This window comes from Gorilla gorilla, chromosome 5, assembly GCF_029281585.2.
Source record: "Gorilla gorilla gorilla isolate KB3781 chromosome 5, NHGRI_mGorGor1-v2.1_pri, whole genome shotgun sequence".
Lineage (NCBI taxonomy): Eukaryota > Metazoa > Chordata > Mammalia > Primates > Hominidae > Gorilla > Gorilla gorilla.
This window is the reverse complement of record NC_073229.2, coordinates 137,972,500-137,986,216: the sequence shown is the minus strand read 5'-3', so window position 1 is coordinate 137,986,216 and position 13,717 is coordinate 137,972,500. Positions and strand designations below refer to the sequence as shown.

The 13,717-nt window shown below is 38.3% G+C and overlaps 1 pseudogene; it reads left to right on the top strand.

The window, feature by feature from the left end:
• The first annotated feature begins 13,359 nt into the window (after positions 1-13,359).
• Positions 13,360-13,513, top strand: LOC115935045 (uncharacterized; annotated as a pseudogene).
• Positions 13,514-13,717: the final 204 nt, after the last annotated feature.

Here is a 13,717-nt window from a genome sequence, read left to right as displayed (position 1 = left end):
TTAGAGCAGAAGAATGACATGATGTAACCTACATTGTAAAAGCGAGCAAGGGCTGAAGCAGGGAGACCAGTCTGGATGCCATTGCTGGAATTCAGGTAAGAGATGATGGTGCTTGGGCAAGATAGATATGGTGGCAGTGCCGAGTGAGAACTGATGAGAGTTTGAATATATGCTGAAGGTTTTGCTGATGGTTTGAATTTGGGGTGCATGAGAAAGAGAAGAATTAAGAATGACTCCTAGAATTTCCGAACACAGAATTTTTGAATGTCTGTTTTGTTATCAAACAGGCTTGAAACAGATGGGACATTATAAAGCCAGAACCCTTCTTTCCTGAAACTTTCTTCTAGTGCTGGTTTTCCCATATTATTACCAGCTTATTACTGGTTAATGTGCTTCTCTTCTGCAAATTTTGCTTATTCAGATTCACTTAACATGAACCATGCACACAATATTACATATCAATCCTATGTCTTTCATCCATGATATATATAATTTTTAGTAAACATGTCCAAGCTGTTTTCTATATTAAGTAATATGTCTAAGATATCAATGCAGAACAATAATAACTGACTTAAAAATCATCCACAAAACTCAAACATTGTTCAAAGAATTTTTTATTGTTTATTATCTAAAGATAAATAAGTATGCCTTGCATTTGGATTGGGGTTTTCTTCCCATTTTCAAAATGCTTTCTTATCATCCACCTCCTATATCTCTACAACATCCCTGAAGGTGGGCAGGGCAAGAAGGGCACACAAAATAATGGACTAAGATAGAATGAGGTCTTCTGGTTCATTGTTAAACTACGAAGTTTAAGATTTAGAGCAGAAGATACAAGGATTAGCAGGACTGTTTCTATCTTAAGTAGTTGTCAGTCTAGAAGGGGAGAAAAATATGTAAACAAATAGCTGTAAGAGATTCGATGTAATAAGTAGTATTATGAACAGCAGACAGAGATGAGTTTTGGAAACATGGAAGTGGAAGAGTCAGATTGAATGAACTCACGAGGAAAGACAGAATATGCCTCCCAAAATAGAGGCCGGGAGTGGTGGCTCACGCCTATAATCCCAACAATTTGGGGGGTTAAGACAGGAGGATCACTTGAGCCCATGAGTTTGAGACCAGCCCAGGGAATATAGTAAAACCTCATCTCTTATACTAATACTGCTACTGCTACTAATGCTAATACTAATAAGCCAGGCATGGTGGTGCATGCCTGTAGTCCCACCTCCTTGGGAGGCTGAGGCAAGATTATTGCTTGAGCCTGGGAGGTCGAGGTTGCAGTGATCTGTAATGGCACCATGCACTCCAGCCTGGGCAACAGAGCAAGACCCTATCTCAAAAAAAAAAAAAAAAAGAAAAAAGAAAAAAAGAAAAGAAAAGAAGAAGAATATGCCTAAAATGTCCTGTCAGTAGCATATCATAGCTTTCTTGGCACATATTTGCCATGTAAACTTGGGCCACTAGCAAGCCATGAATGTAAACAACAAAAGTAGTATATGAGTCTGTCTCAAATAACATTTCCTTGAAGTAAGCACAGAAGATATTATTTTACCACGTAGAAGAAAAAGCTTTGTGGAAAACATGAGTTCTTTCCAGGGCATTGATTAAACTATGAATTTTCTGTGGCTGAAAATTTTCATCAGGTTGGTAAATGACATTGAATTTTATTTTAGAGGGGATTGAAATCTTTTACTATTTAGAACATGTTTGTTATTGACATGGAAAACCTGTGGGACTGGTCATAAATGGAGTAGGAGGAAGGGAAAACAACAAATGACAGCCAGGAAGGAGCCCTGAGGGTGCAATGGTGGCCCCGCAGTGGGGTGGCACTGTGGACATGCAACTGCTGGAACCAAAGTGACTGCCATCCTGGTAGTCATCTTGGGCACTGCAGCCTTTGCTAGACCAGTGTGCACATTTCTTCAAGCAGGGACCATGCATAGTCTAATGGCAATCAGTGTATTCTTCTGTCAAGGGAAAAAAGAAAGAAGCTTCTGTCCCTTCTGTAGGGAGGGTGGGGAAGGGTGAAATCAGCAGGTATATTCTTCAGATGTTTATCTTTTCAGAGGCATTGATTTCCAATTGTAGCTAAATAATATGATCAATAAGTTAGGACACTTCCGCACACTATGCTGGGAAACATCTCTTACTTAACAAGGTTCTTCCTCTGTTCTTTTGAGTGAGGTGTCTAATGGGAGCAGTTAATTCATTGTGTTTTGAGTAATATTATTTTCTTAGAACGCCCTTAGGGTAAATCTCAGCAAATCATTAAATGTATGTATATGTGTGTATAAATACCATTGCAATAAAAGTCATTAGATTGCAAATCTCTACGCAATAAAACTGTTTCTGACAGCGTGTTTATTTCAAGCACTCTTTGCTTGAACACTCTTTTAACCTCCTCCTATACACTTGGACTTTCTTCGACGTCAAAATACATAACAGATATCCCTGACACCGAAAAAAAAAATACAATTATTCCTTAAACTATTAGCAGCCAAAGGAAAAAATGTAGAGAAATTTCAGGAGTTCAAGGGAATGCTCTGTCTTAATTTTTATATGAATGATTGAATAATGTTAATGTCAATGCATAATAGAATTAACCTGGATGGAATAAGAAATAAACTTTCTTGTTTCATGTGTATATTATCTTGATTTCAAGTTCAGAAACCCCTAATTAACTGGAATTCAGTAAAGTGAAATTGTAAGTAACCATCATTTCCTTTCTTAGAATTTCTTCAAAAGCAGAAGAAAGATCACAGGAATTAGCAGGCTGCATGGTGGTCCAATTGAGAAAAAAATGTGACTGCACCATTCTTCTGCCAAGAGTCTATGAGTGGCTGCAATATAAAAAGAAGAAAACGCACCTCAAAGACTTTAAAAAGCAACAGAAATAATGGTAGGGTCATTGTGGGGGTCAACATGGATTCACGTCAATATTTGTTACTTTCCTAGTCAAATCTATATAACTATTTAATTGCAATTGCCATCAGATAATGACTATAAAATAGGAACATTTTCAACCACAAAATAAATATTAAGACAATTTTTATATGCTGTTTACTAAAGCAGAAAATATATTTAAAAATTTTAGAAAAATTGTCAGTCATTAAGATTGAAACAAAATGGGATGTCATTTGAGTCCACCTAAAATTTTTTTTGTTTGGTAGTTTTTGAGACGGAGTCTCACTCTATCTCCCAGGCTAGAGTGCAGTGGTGCCATCTTGCCTCACTGCAGCCTGTGACTCCTGGCTTCAAGCGATTCTCTTGCCTCAGCCTCCCAAGTAGCTGGGATTACAGGCACCTGCCACCACACCAGGCTAATTTTTGTATTTTTAGTAGAGATTGGGTTTCACCATGTTGGCCAGGCTGATCTTGAACTCCTGACCTCAAGTGATCCACCCACCTCAGCCTCCCAAAGTGCTGGGATTACAGGCGTCAGCCACCGTGCCCCGCCTAAAGTTTTTATTATCTGAAAGACCTCTGTCCTTTAACTTCAGGCAATAATTAACTTTCCATTTTGCTTTGGCCTAGGTATTGCCACTTTTAAAATGAATTCTAATAGCTAAAGGCATAAACTATTTAGTAATTACTAGAACTATTTTCTGAACTTCTGAAAAAAAATAAAATTTCGAAGCAAGCATGTTGGGAAATTTAAGGTAACCTCTTTTCTGCTCCCAAATTTAATTGTACATGTACTCGTGATTATGTGATCATATGCTCAAAACATTGTGTGAACTGTTAGTTTGTTTCTCATTCTATTTCTGTTTTGTTTTGTTTTGCTTTTGGCTGTTATCAGAGCTAATTCACTCAACAAGCAGGCCCCAATTTGCATGGAAAAATATTATCTCTCTGGTTTTCTAATATCCATAACAAAGGAAATCTAGCCAAGCATCCCATTCCAGATTTAGTGAGGATGACATGTTTGGCAGGAAGAAGAATATGATTTACCAATTGAAGAGCAGAATATCAAAGTGAGTAGAGTTAAAAAAAAATTTAAATAGATCTCTATTTTCATAGGGAAAGCTGATGAAAATAACATTAAAAATAAAAGCTATCTCTTTAAATTGATTTTTGTGGTCTTTATTAATATTTAATATTTCAATTTTATGTGCTATATTTCCTTTGGTAATCTTCTGTTGTCATGGACAAGTTCAGTCTATAAATGTGCACTTATCGTCAGTAAGTTCCATCTTCCTCTCATACCAGGCCTTATTTAAAACTAAACAAATTCATTCCGGATTTTAGGTGTATATGTTGTGGAGTTTTTGTTTCATTTTGTTTTTAAGTTGCAAGTGTAAGACACAGTTCAGACACTAGCACTAAATAAAAATGACTGCAAATTTATTACTTTTCTAAAGATTCTGGAAGGGTCCCTTTTTATAGGCTAGATCATAATTTTAAATGTTACTGTGAAAGCAGGCACACAGCACAGTGGTCTTCCGTCTGACCAACTGCTTTTAATGTTTAACCCAGCATCCCCGAGCCGCTCTCAGGAACCCTTTGGGTCTAGCTTCTGTATCTGTGAAATGAGGGCTTGCACCAGCTAATTACTAAAGGTCCTCTTTTTACTTTATGATTCTATAAAAACAATTATCTTTGCAATGTTCTTTTAAAATAAGATATAGGAGAAACTTTGGATCTTTTAGTATAAGAACTGAAGAAAATAGGGAGCAGAAAGATGTAATTGAATGTTAACCAAAGATACACATTCTTATAAAAATTCTCATACAGAACTAGGTAAAATGAGAGTCCCACCAACAGTGTCCGCATGCGCTGAATTTTTTTCGTTTTAATATGTTTTGATACACTGTTGTGCCAGCACTAACAAAATGAGTTTTCAAGTAATAATGTTTTCCCGAAGGAAAAAATTGTCGGTTTTTGTCCGTGTGGGAAGTGTGTGGGCAGGACTCTCAACTTTCAGGAAAACTTCTGTCTTTTTAGAAAGAGATTTTCCAGATACTTTTTGAATTACTTCTCTGAAAATAATGAGAAGTCTATGAAAACAGAATTGTCACAACTACTTGCTTGTTGGTGGGGGGTGACCTGTGGCTCCTTCCACCTCTCTAGGTGTTGAGAGCAGAAACCAAGACGAAGGAGGGAGAAGATGCCCACAGTGAGGCCAGGGAGCAGTGGGCCCATGGCTGCTTTGGTTCACGATCTGATTAACCAGATCTCCACAAGGGATATAGATTGTGGATATATAATGTTTGTGTCCCACCAAATTTAAATACTGAAGTTCTAATCCTACTCTTAATTTCTGAAATATGATAATTTTTATGTTGAAATACCATATGTGTCAGTGTTAGAAGATAAGGCCTTTGGGAAGTGATTATGTCATGAGGGGAGAGCACTGATAAATGAGGTTAGTGCCCCTATGAAAGAGGCCCCAGAGAGACCCTTGCCCCTTCTACCATGTGAGGACACAGAAAGAAGGCACCATCTACGAACCTGAAAGCAGGTCATTACCAGACACTCAATCTGCCAGTGCCTTGATCTTGGACTTCCCAGCCTCCAAAACGGTGAGAAATGAACTTCTCTTGTTTATAAGCCACCCAGTTTATGGTATTTTGTTATAGCAGCCTGAGTGAACTGACACATTTGTTATGGGTTGAATAGAGTCCTCTCAAAATTCCTGTGTTGAATTCCTAACCCTTAGTACCTTAAAATGTGACTTTTTGGCTGGGCGCAGTGGCTCACTCCTGTAATCCCAGCACTTTGGGAGGCCGAGGCAGGCAGATCACCTGAGGTCAGGAGTTTGAGACCAGCCTGACCAACATGGAGAAACCTCGTGTTTACTAAAAATACAAAATTAGCCGGGCTTGGTGGTGCATGCCTGTAATCCCAGTTACTCAGGAGGCTGAGGCAGGAGAATCACTTGAACCTGGGAGGTGGAAGTTGCGGTGAGCAGAGATCATGTCATTGCACTCCAACCTGGGCAGCAAGAGTGAAACTCCGTCTAAGAAAAAAAAAAAAAAAAAAAAAAGATGTGACTTTTTGTGGAGATACGGTCTTTATAGAGGTAATCACCATAAAATGAGATCAGTAGAGTGGACCCTAATCCAATATGACTGGTGTTCTTATAAATAGGGGTGAATTTGGACACAGACGCACAGGGAGAATGTCATGTGAACACAAAGGCACTGATTTACAAGCCGAAGAGAGAGACCCTGGAATAGATCCTTTCCTGACAGCCCTCAGAAATAATCCTGCCAACACCTTGATTTTGAACTTCTAGTTTTCGGAACTGTGAGATAATAAATTTCTGTTGCTGAAACCACGCAGTTATGATATTTTTTTACTACAGCCATGGCAAACTAATACAACACCCAGTCTAAATAAATTTAAGGATTCAGTAAGCAGCAAAAATCCTAATCGTATTTGAGCTATCTCACAGAGTTAAGTAACATTTTTGTTTCTTTGAAGTAAAATTTTCTTGTGGTTTTATGGGTAATCAAAATAATTTTTAACTGAAAAATAATGTATGTATGTATGCATGTGTGTATGCATGTGTGTATGTATGCACACACACATATATTGTATAAAATGTTAAACTAACTGAGGCTGGGCATGGTGGCTCTCTCCTGTAATACCAGCACTTTGGGAGGCTGAAGCAGACAGATAACTTGAGGACAGGAGTTTGAGACCAGCCTGGGCAATATAGCAAGACCCTGTCTCTACAAAATATCAAAAAAGCTAGCCTGGTGGGATGACTAATGCCTATAATCCCAGCTACTTGGGAGGCTAAGTGAGAGGATTGTTTGAACCCAGGAAGTTGAGGCTGCAGTGAGCTGCGACTGCACCACTATACTCCAGCCTGAGGAATAGAGCAAGACCCTGTCTGAAAAAAAGAAAAGTTAAATGATATGGAATATAAAATAAAAGTCATTCTTCATCTCCCTTTCCTCAGTTTTAATTACCTCCCTAGAAGTTAGCTGTTTGGAACCTAACATTATAGTTTTACAGTGCTTGATTCTTAATTCTACACTGTACAGACTTGAGTAAGATTCTAGCCTGATTTTGGAGTTTTGCTAAAACATCACATTTAGAGTTCATGTTGTGGAAATATGTTATAAGTAGGATCTTACACTTCTACTATCTCAGCACTATGGATAGGCTCCAAAATAGGCCTGTTATTTTAAAATTCCATCCTGTAATAGGCCACATGTTTAGAATTTAGTATATTACCAAACAAGGGAAAATTTTAAAATATCAGTTATCAACTGTGTTTTTCTCTGGCTTTGTTTTTTACTTATTATTATTTTTGAGAAAGAGTTTTGCTCTTGTTGCCCAGGCTGGAGTGCAATGGTGTGATCTCAGCTCACTGCAACCTCCACCTCCCAGGTTCAAGCAATTCTCATGCCTCAGCCTTCCAAGTAGCTGGGATTACAGGCATCTGCTACCATGCCCAGCTAATTTTTTGTATTTTTAGTAGAGATGGGGTCTCACTGTGTTAACCAGGCTGGTCTCAAACTCCTGACCTTAGGTGATCCACCCACCTTGGCCTCTCAAAGTGCTGGGATTACAGGTGTGAGCCACCATGCCTGGCCAATTTTTTTTCTTTTTTTGAGACGGAGCCTCGCTCTATCACCCAAGCTGGAGTGCAGTGGCACAATCTCAGCTCACTGCAACCCCTGCCTCACGAATTCAAGTGATTCTCTGGCCTCAGCCCCCTAAATAGCTGGGATTACAGGCACGTGCCACCATGCCCAGCTAATTTTTGTATTTTCAGTAGAGATGGGGTTTCACCATGTTGGCCAGGCTGGTCTTGAACTCCTCTCGTCAAGTGATCAGTCTGCCTTGGCCTCTCAAAGTGCTAGGATTACAGGCTTGAGCCACTACGCATGGCCTATTGCTTAAAATATTTTTATAGTTAAGAAAAGAACAATTCGATTGAGGGGAATGGGGAGATGTTGGTAGAAAGCATCAGTTAGAATGGATAAGTTCTAGAGGTTTATTGTAGAACATGGTGATTATAGTTCATAATAGTAAATGTATACTTGAACATTGCTAAGAAATTAGATCTTAAATGTTCCATCACACACACATGCACACACAAAGATAAAAGTATGTGAGGTGATGGATGCGGAAATTAGCTTGATGTAATCATTTTAGAATGCATATATATATATATCTAAACATTATGTTGTATACTGTAAATATACATAATTTTTATTTGTCAATTGTATCTTAATAAAACAAGTGAGGGAAAAAAAAGGAACAACTGACTACCTTGTGTTCAAGCTGTTTTCTAGAAACCAGGAATAAATTACCTGCCTTCTATGAAGTTTGAGTCAGTTACACCATAGTGATACTCTTTTTACAGACAACTCAATAAATCAGTAGCTCACCTGCCTGAAATAATAAACTAGTACTTCAGCTATTAAGATTCTGAACAGATTAAATTAATATTACAAAAGCCACACAAGACAGCTCATAGAGTGGTAGACATGTTCCTTCAGTCCTTACTTGGTGTCTGTACTCATGATTCATATATCATTCTAACATTTTTTCCTGATGTAGTTCCTGGGTCCAAAGTCCTCTTCACACAAAGGAGGCAACATTTTACTTCTAATATGCTTCCTGGCTAAGATTAAGAAGAAAAAATTAAACTCCTAGTCATTAGGAGAGAACCAAAAGCTATAAAACGCTACAGTAGGTTGAAAACAGTTGTCTGGAGTCATTTTGTAACAAGGAAAAATGTCCCACTTGATTCTTTGTCTTGAAGTCATCCTTATATTAGAAATATTTTAGTTAGCCTTTTTTTGTTGTTTTTGAGACAGAGTCTCCCTCTGTCACCCCGGCTGGAGTAAAACGGTGCAATCTCAGCTCACTGCAACCTCCGCCTCCCAGGTTCAAGCGATTCTCCTGCCTCAGCCTCTCGAGTAGCTGGGATTCCAGGCACATGCCACCAAGCCTGGCTAATTTTTGTAGTTTTAGTAGAGACAGGGTTTCACCATGTTGGCCATGCTAGTCTCGAACTCCTGACCTCAAGCAATCCTCCTGCCTTGGCCTCCCAAAGTGCTGGTATTACAGGTGTGAGCCACTGTGCCTGGCCTTATATTAGAATTATTAATAACCGAAGCTCAAAAGTGGTCCTGGATCATTTTGAAAAAAAAAAAAGTGTTGTTATCAATATGCCCTCTTTAAGAAGGTAGAAAATTGTGTAATATATTTAAGAATGATTTCTGGCCGGGTGTGGTGGTTCACACCTGTAATCCCAGAACTTTGGGAGGCAGAGGCAGGTGGGTCACTTGAGGTCAGGAGTTCGAGACCAGCCTGGCCAATGTGGTGAAACCGTCTCTTCTAAAAACACAAAAAATTAGCCAGGCATGGTGGCACACACTTGTAATCACAGTTACTCAGGAGGCTGAGGCATGAGAATTGCTTGAACCCAGGAGGCAGAGGTTGCAGTGAGCTGAGATCGTGCCATTGCACTCCATCCTGGGTAACAGAGTGAGACTTTGTTTCAAAAACAAAATAAAACAAAACAAACAAAGAATGATTTCCACCTAAAGTTGCTCAAATATCAAAAAGGTTTGGTACTTAAAGAGGGAAAGATTGGTTATCTGAAAAATGTTGCTCTCTAGATAGATGAGATTTTATTATATCCTAATTAAAGTATTTCACTTAAAAAAATAAAGTATTGGCCCGGTGTGGTGGCTCACACCTGTAATTCCGGCACTTTGGGAGGCCAAGGAGGGTGGATCACCTGAGGTTAGGAGCTCAAGACCAGCCTGGCCAACATGATGAAACCCTGTCTCTACTAAATAATACAAAAATTAGCCAGGCGTGGTGGCAGGTGCCTGTAGTCCCAGCTACTTGGGAGGCTGAGGCACGGAGAATTGCTTGAACCTGGGTGGCAGAAGTTGCAGTGAGCCGATATTGTGCCACTGCACTCCAGCCTGGGCGACACAGCGAGTCTCTGTCTTGGAAAAAAATAAATAAATAAATAAATAAAGAATAATAAAGTATTTCATTTATTAAAATACCTGCATTTATGACTGTACCTTAGTCTATTGGACTTTAGTAAGATAGAGTTTTATTCCATTGGTTGACAGTAAATTTTATATATATATATATAAACTTAAATGTGTGTGGTACTGTTATTTTATTAGGCAAGATGATAGCTATATTGTGTCAGAATAAAGTGCGCCCCACAGCATTAGTATACAGGATAGGGTCACTAAGATGAATGGACTTCAAATAAAGAGGCAAGTAAAATGTATGGCTTTCACTTATTTATAAAAAGCCTACGGTAAAGGAGAATCAAGAGACCATAAAAAGATGATGTACTGTTGGCAATTTTACAGGTATCTTCTTTTCCTTAGCATCATACCAACTGGCCCATTGTTATTCAAATCATATTCAAATAGTCCAAAAATGTCAGTTTAGGATTGAAAACAATTAAAGGCTGGGTACATATCAGATGAAGTTTTCAGCATTATAATTAAATGAAGGCAATATTTGTCATATGGAACAAAGGAACTGTCTAGTAATAAAATTTACACCAACTTCTAAACAATGAACTTATGCATACATGCTATTTGGTGATTTCTTGATAACATATCTAAGTGTGAAGTTAGGTGCATTAAGCTAACAAAGGAAGAAAGCTTATTTATAACAGCACTGTAGGCAGAGGTCTTTGAAAGTGCAAAGATACCATCTTCCCTTCCCAGGGAGCAATTGCTTTGCACAGATGCTCTACAAATATCAAGCACAAGGAACCTGGGTTTTAATTACAAAGTAAAATATCATTTCAAAATTGCATAATTGGTGGTTGCCTTTTGCAATGCAATGAGCATAAGGGAACCTGACATTAAATGTTTGATGTGTTGCCATGACATTTTCTGAAATTTTATTTTATGCTGCTTTTAAGCTGCAAACTATGTTAAATTTGAATTCTTTAAAGGGTGGGTTAACAGAATGATACAGTTAAAAAACCTAACTCTGATGTTGGAATGCCTATGTTCACAAATTGTGCAGTTCAGATTTTAGAAAAAAAGTAAATACAGAAGTAAAGACATAATGGGGTCTTTATGTTCTCCTTACAGTAGTGACATGTTTTCCTGGAGATAGAGGCCATTTAGTCAGGGAGGGATGTCTCTAGCTTTCCCTTTGAGTAAAGGGAAAAATAATAGCATGAGGAAAATACAGTGGCAGTCAGTGCCCACCACATTTGAATGTTTAGGCCGTTGAAATTGAGAGAAAAATGTCACAGACGCTGTGTAGTTACAGAGCTGCTGGAAGGAACAGTGGTAGGACTGGTGTTGCTCTAGTTTTCTCTGTTCCAGAAAATGTCTTCAACCATTATATATATACTGCTTGCCCAGTATGCACTGGAGTATATACTATTTGCTCAGCAGGGTTTGACTTCAAGAAGTCATCTATTCTATCTGTAAGAGCAAAGGACAATTAGGTGTTGAATATTTTTCCTCATAGTAATGTAGTGGAAGAATATAAATAAATAAATTTATTTATTTTAATTGAATTTAATTTTATTTTGAGACAAGGTCTTTCTCTGTCACCCAGGTTGGAGTGCGGTGGCACAATCGTGTCTCACTGTAGCCTCAACCTCCGGTACTCGATTGATTCTCCCACCTCAGCCTCCTGAGTAGTGAGACTACAGGCACCTGCCACCATGCCTGGCTAATTTTTGTACTATTTTTGTAGAGACAATGTCTTGCTATATTGCCTAGGCTGGTCTCAAACTCCTGGACTCAGGCAATCTGCCTGCCTTCATCTCCCAAAGTGCTGAGATTACAGGCATGAACCAACACGTCCGGCCCTTAAAAAATATATATATATATATATATATATATTTAATTAGAGATGAGGTCTTACTATGTTGCTCAGACTGGTCCTGAACTTCTGGGCTTCAGTGATCCTCTAGCCTGGGCCCTCCAAGATGCTGGGATTACTGGCATGAGCCACCATGCCTGGTTGAAAATAGATGATTAATGGGGAAAATACAAAGCCTTGGGTTGTTAAACCATTTATTCTCTCTTAAGACACCTACTGACTCATACAGGAAGATGCCTTCTTGGGTGGATACAATATATTTTGAATGCTTCCCTACTTTTGACTGCTTAATGTTCATATTGAAATAAGTATTGTTAGGAAGGCTGAGAATGAAATTGAGCCCAAGGAAGTGGTTCACAGCCCTCCTCAGGTAGCATCCTCGTATTTTACTAAATATTAGCATTTCTTACTTAGTTACATTTTGGGGTCAGTTCCTCTGCCCCAAATGGACATTTTTTGTTGGTTTCAATGTCATTATTGAAATGTCATTATTGTCAAATAACAGAAGTAGGACCACCTATATACACAAACAACCTGTATTTCTGGCATTTTCCTTAATTTTAGAAATATGCGTAAAAGTCATTGTAAGCAGAGAAAGACCAAGACTCACTAGACTAATGAAAGAAGCTCAAGGCCGACACTCAAATTTTCCCTTCTTTCCTTTAAAATGATGATTTCATTATGAATTTAAAATATCAAATTACTTCTGTTGATATTACTGATAATATTACTTGCATTTATGAAGCAACACATATGCAAGATATTGATGAAGAAGCACTTCTGTTAACTGCTCTATAGGAAGTTGAAAGGCTTTCTCCCACAGTTGTTCAGCTTGAGGGCTAGAACTCCAGAACTATCTTGTATTTCATGGTTTTTTTTGCCTGTTGCCATGAAAAAATTTAGCCTGTCTCCAAATGAACATTCCCATTTTATATGCCCTTTTTAAATATCATGCTTTAGATATGAAAGTGCACCCAAATCAGGCCCATTATGACATGCATAGAGGTTGGATTAATATGGAGGCTTCTAATTCAGCCAAAACAATTCTTCTTTTTAAAATTATGGTGCTATTTTTATTAGGTTGATCACCAGAATAATTGATTTGATTTTGTGTATAAGCTGCTTGAAGGAATGCTGCAGATGGACAATTTTGAATACTATAGGCTGGGCGCAGCATCTCATGCCTGCAATCCCAGCACTTTGAGAAGCGAAGGCCAGAGGATCACTTGAGGTCAGGAGTTTGAGACCAGACTGGGTAACAGAGCAAGACCTCATCTCTACAAAAAAATTAAAAAAAAAATATATATATGTATATATAGCCAGGTATGGTGGCATATGCCTGTAGTCCCAGCTACTTGGGATGCTGAGGTGAGAGGATCACTTGAGCAAGGGAGGTTGAAGCTGCAGTGAGCCATGATTGTACCACTATATTCTGACCTGGGTGACAGAGCAAGCTCCTACCTCAAATACATATATATGTATCTTTGGTCTACATCTATTTTCCAAGAGTGATTGCTGATTCAGTGAAAAATCTATGCTTTAAAAGATATATCAAAGACTATACTTCCCAGCCTCATTGCTATGGTTCATTACTAGAAAAGTTTCTCCAACTTTGTAGAGCACTAGGAGCCAGAAGGAGGAGGTGCAGTGTTCTCTCTTTAGTGTGAAGCCAGCTTTGCTCTTCAGGAAGGAATGCAGTCTGAGCGATTCCATTTTTAATTTAAGAATTTTTTTCTTAAAAAAAGATACAACAAAGAGAATCCAAACACCAGGTTAATAAGGTGGTGAAGATTCTGAGAGTTGTAGGAGATGTTGTAATAATCCTAGTTATATTTCTTTCTCATATAAAAATGAAGGAACAGGATTTGTTTTATCAACTCTATAGAAGATTTGTTTAATCTCCTATAGAGAG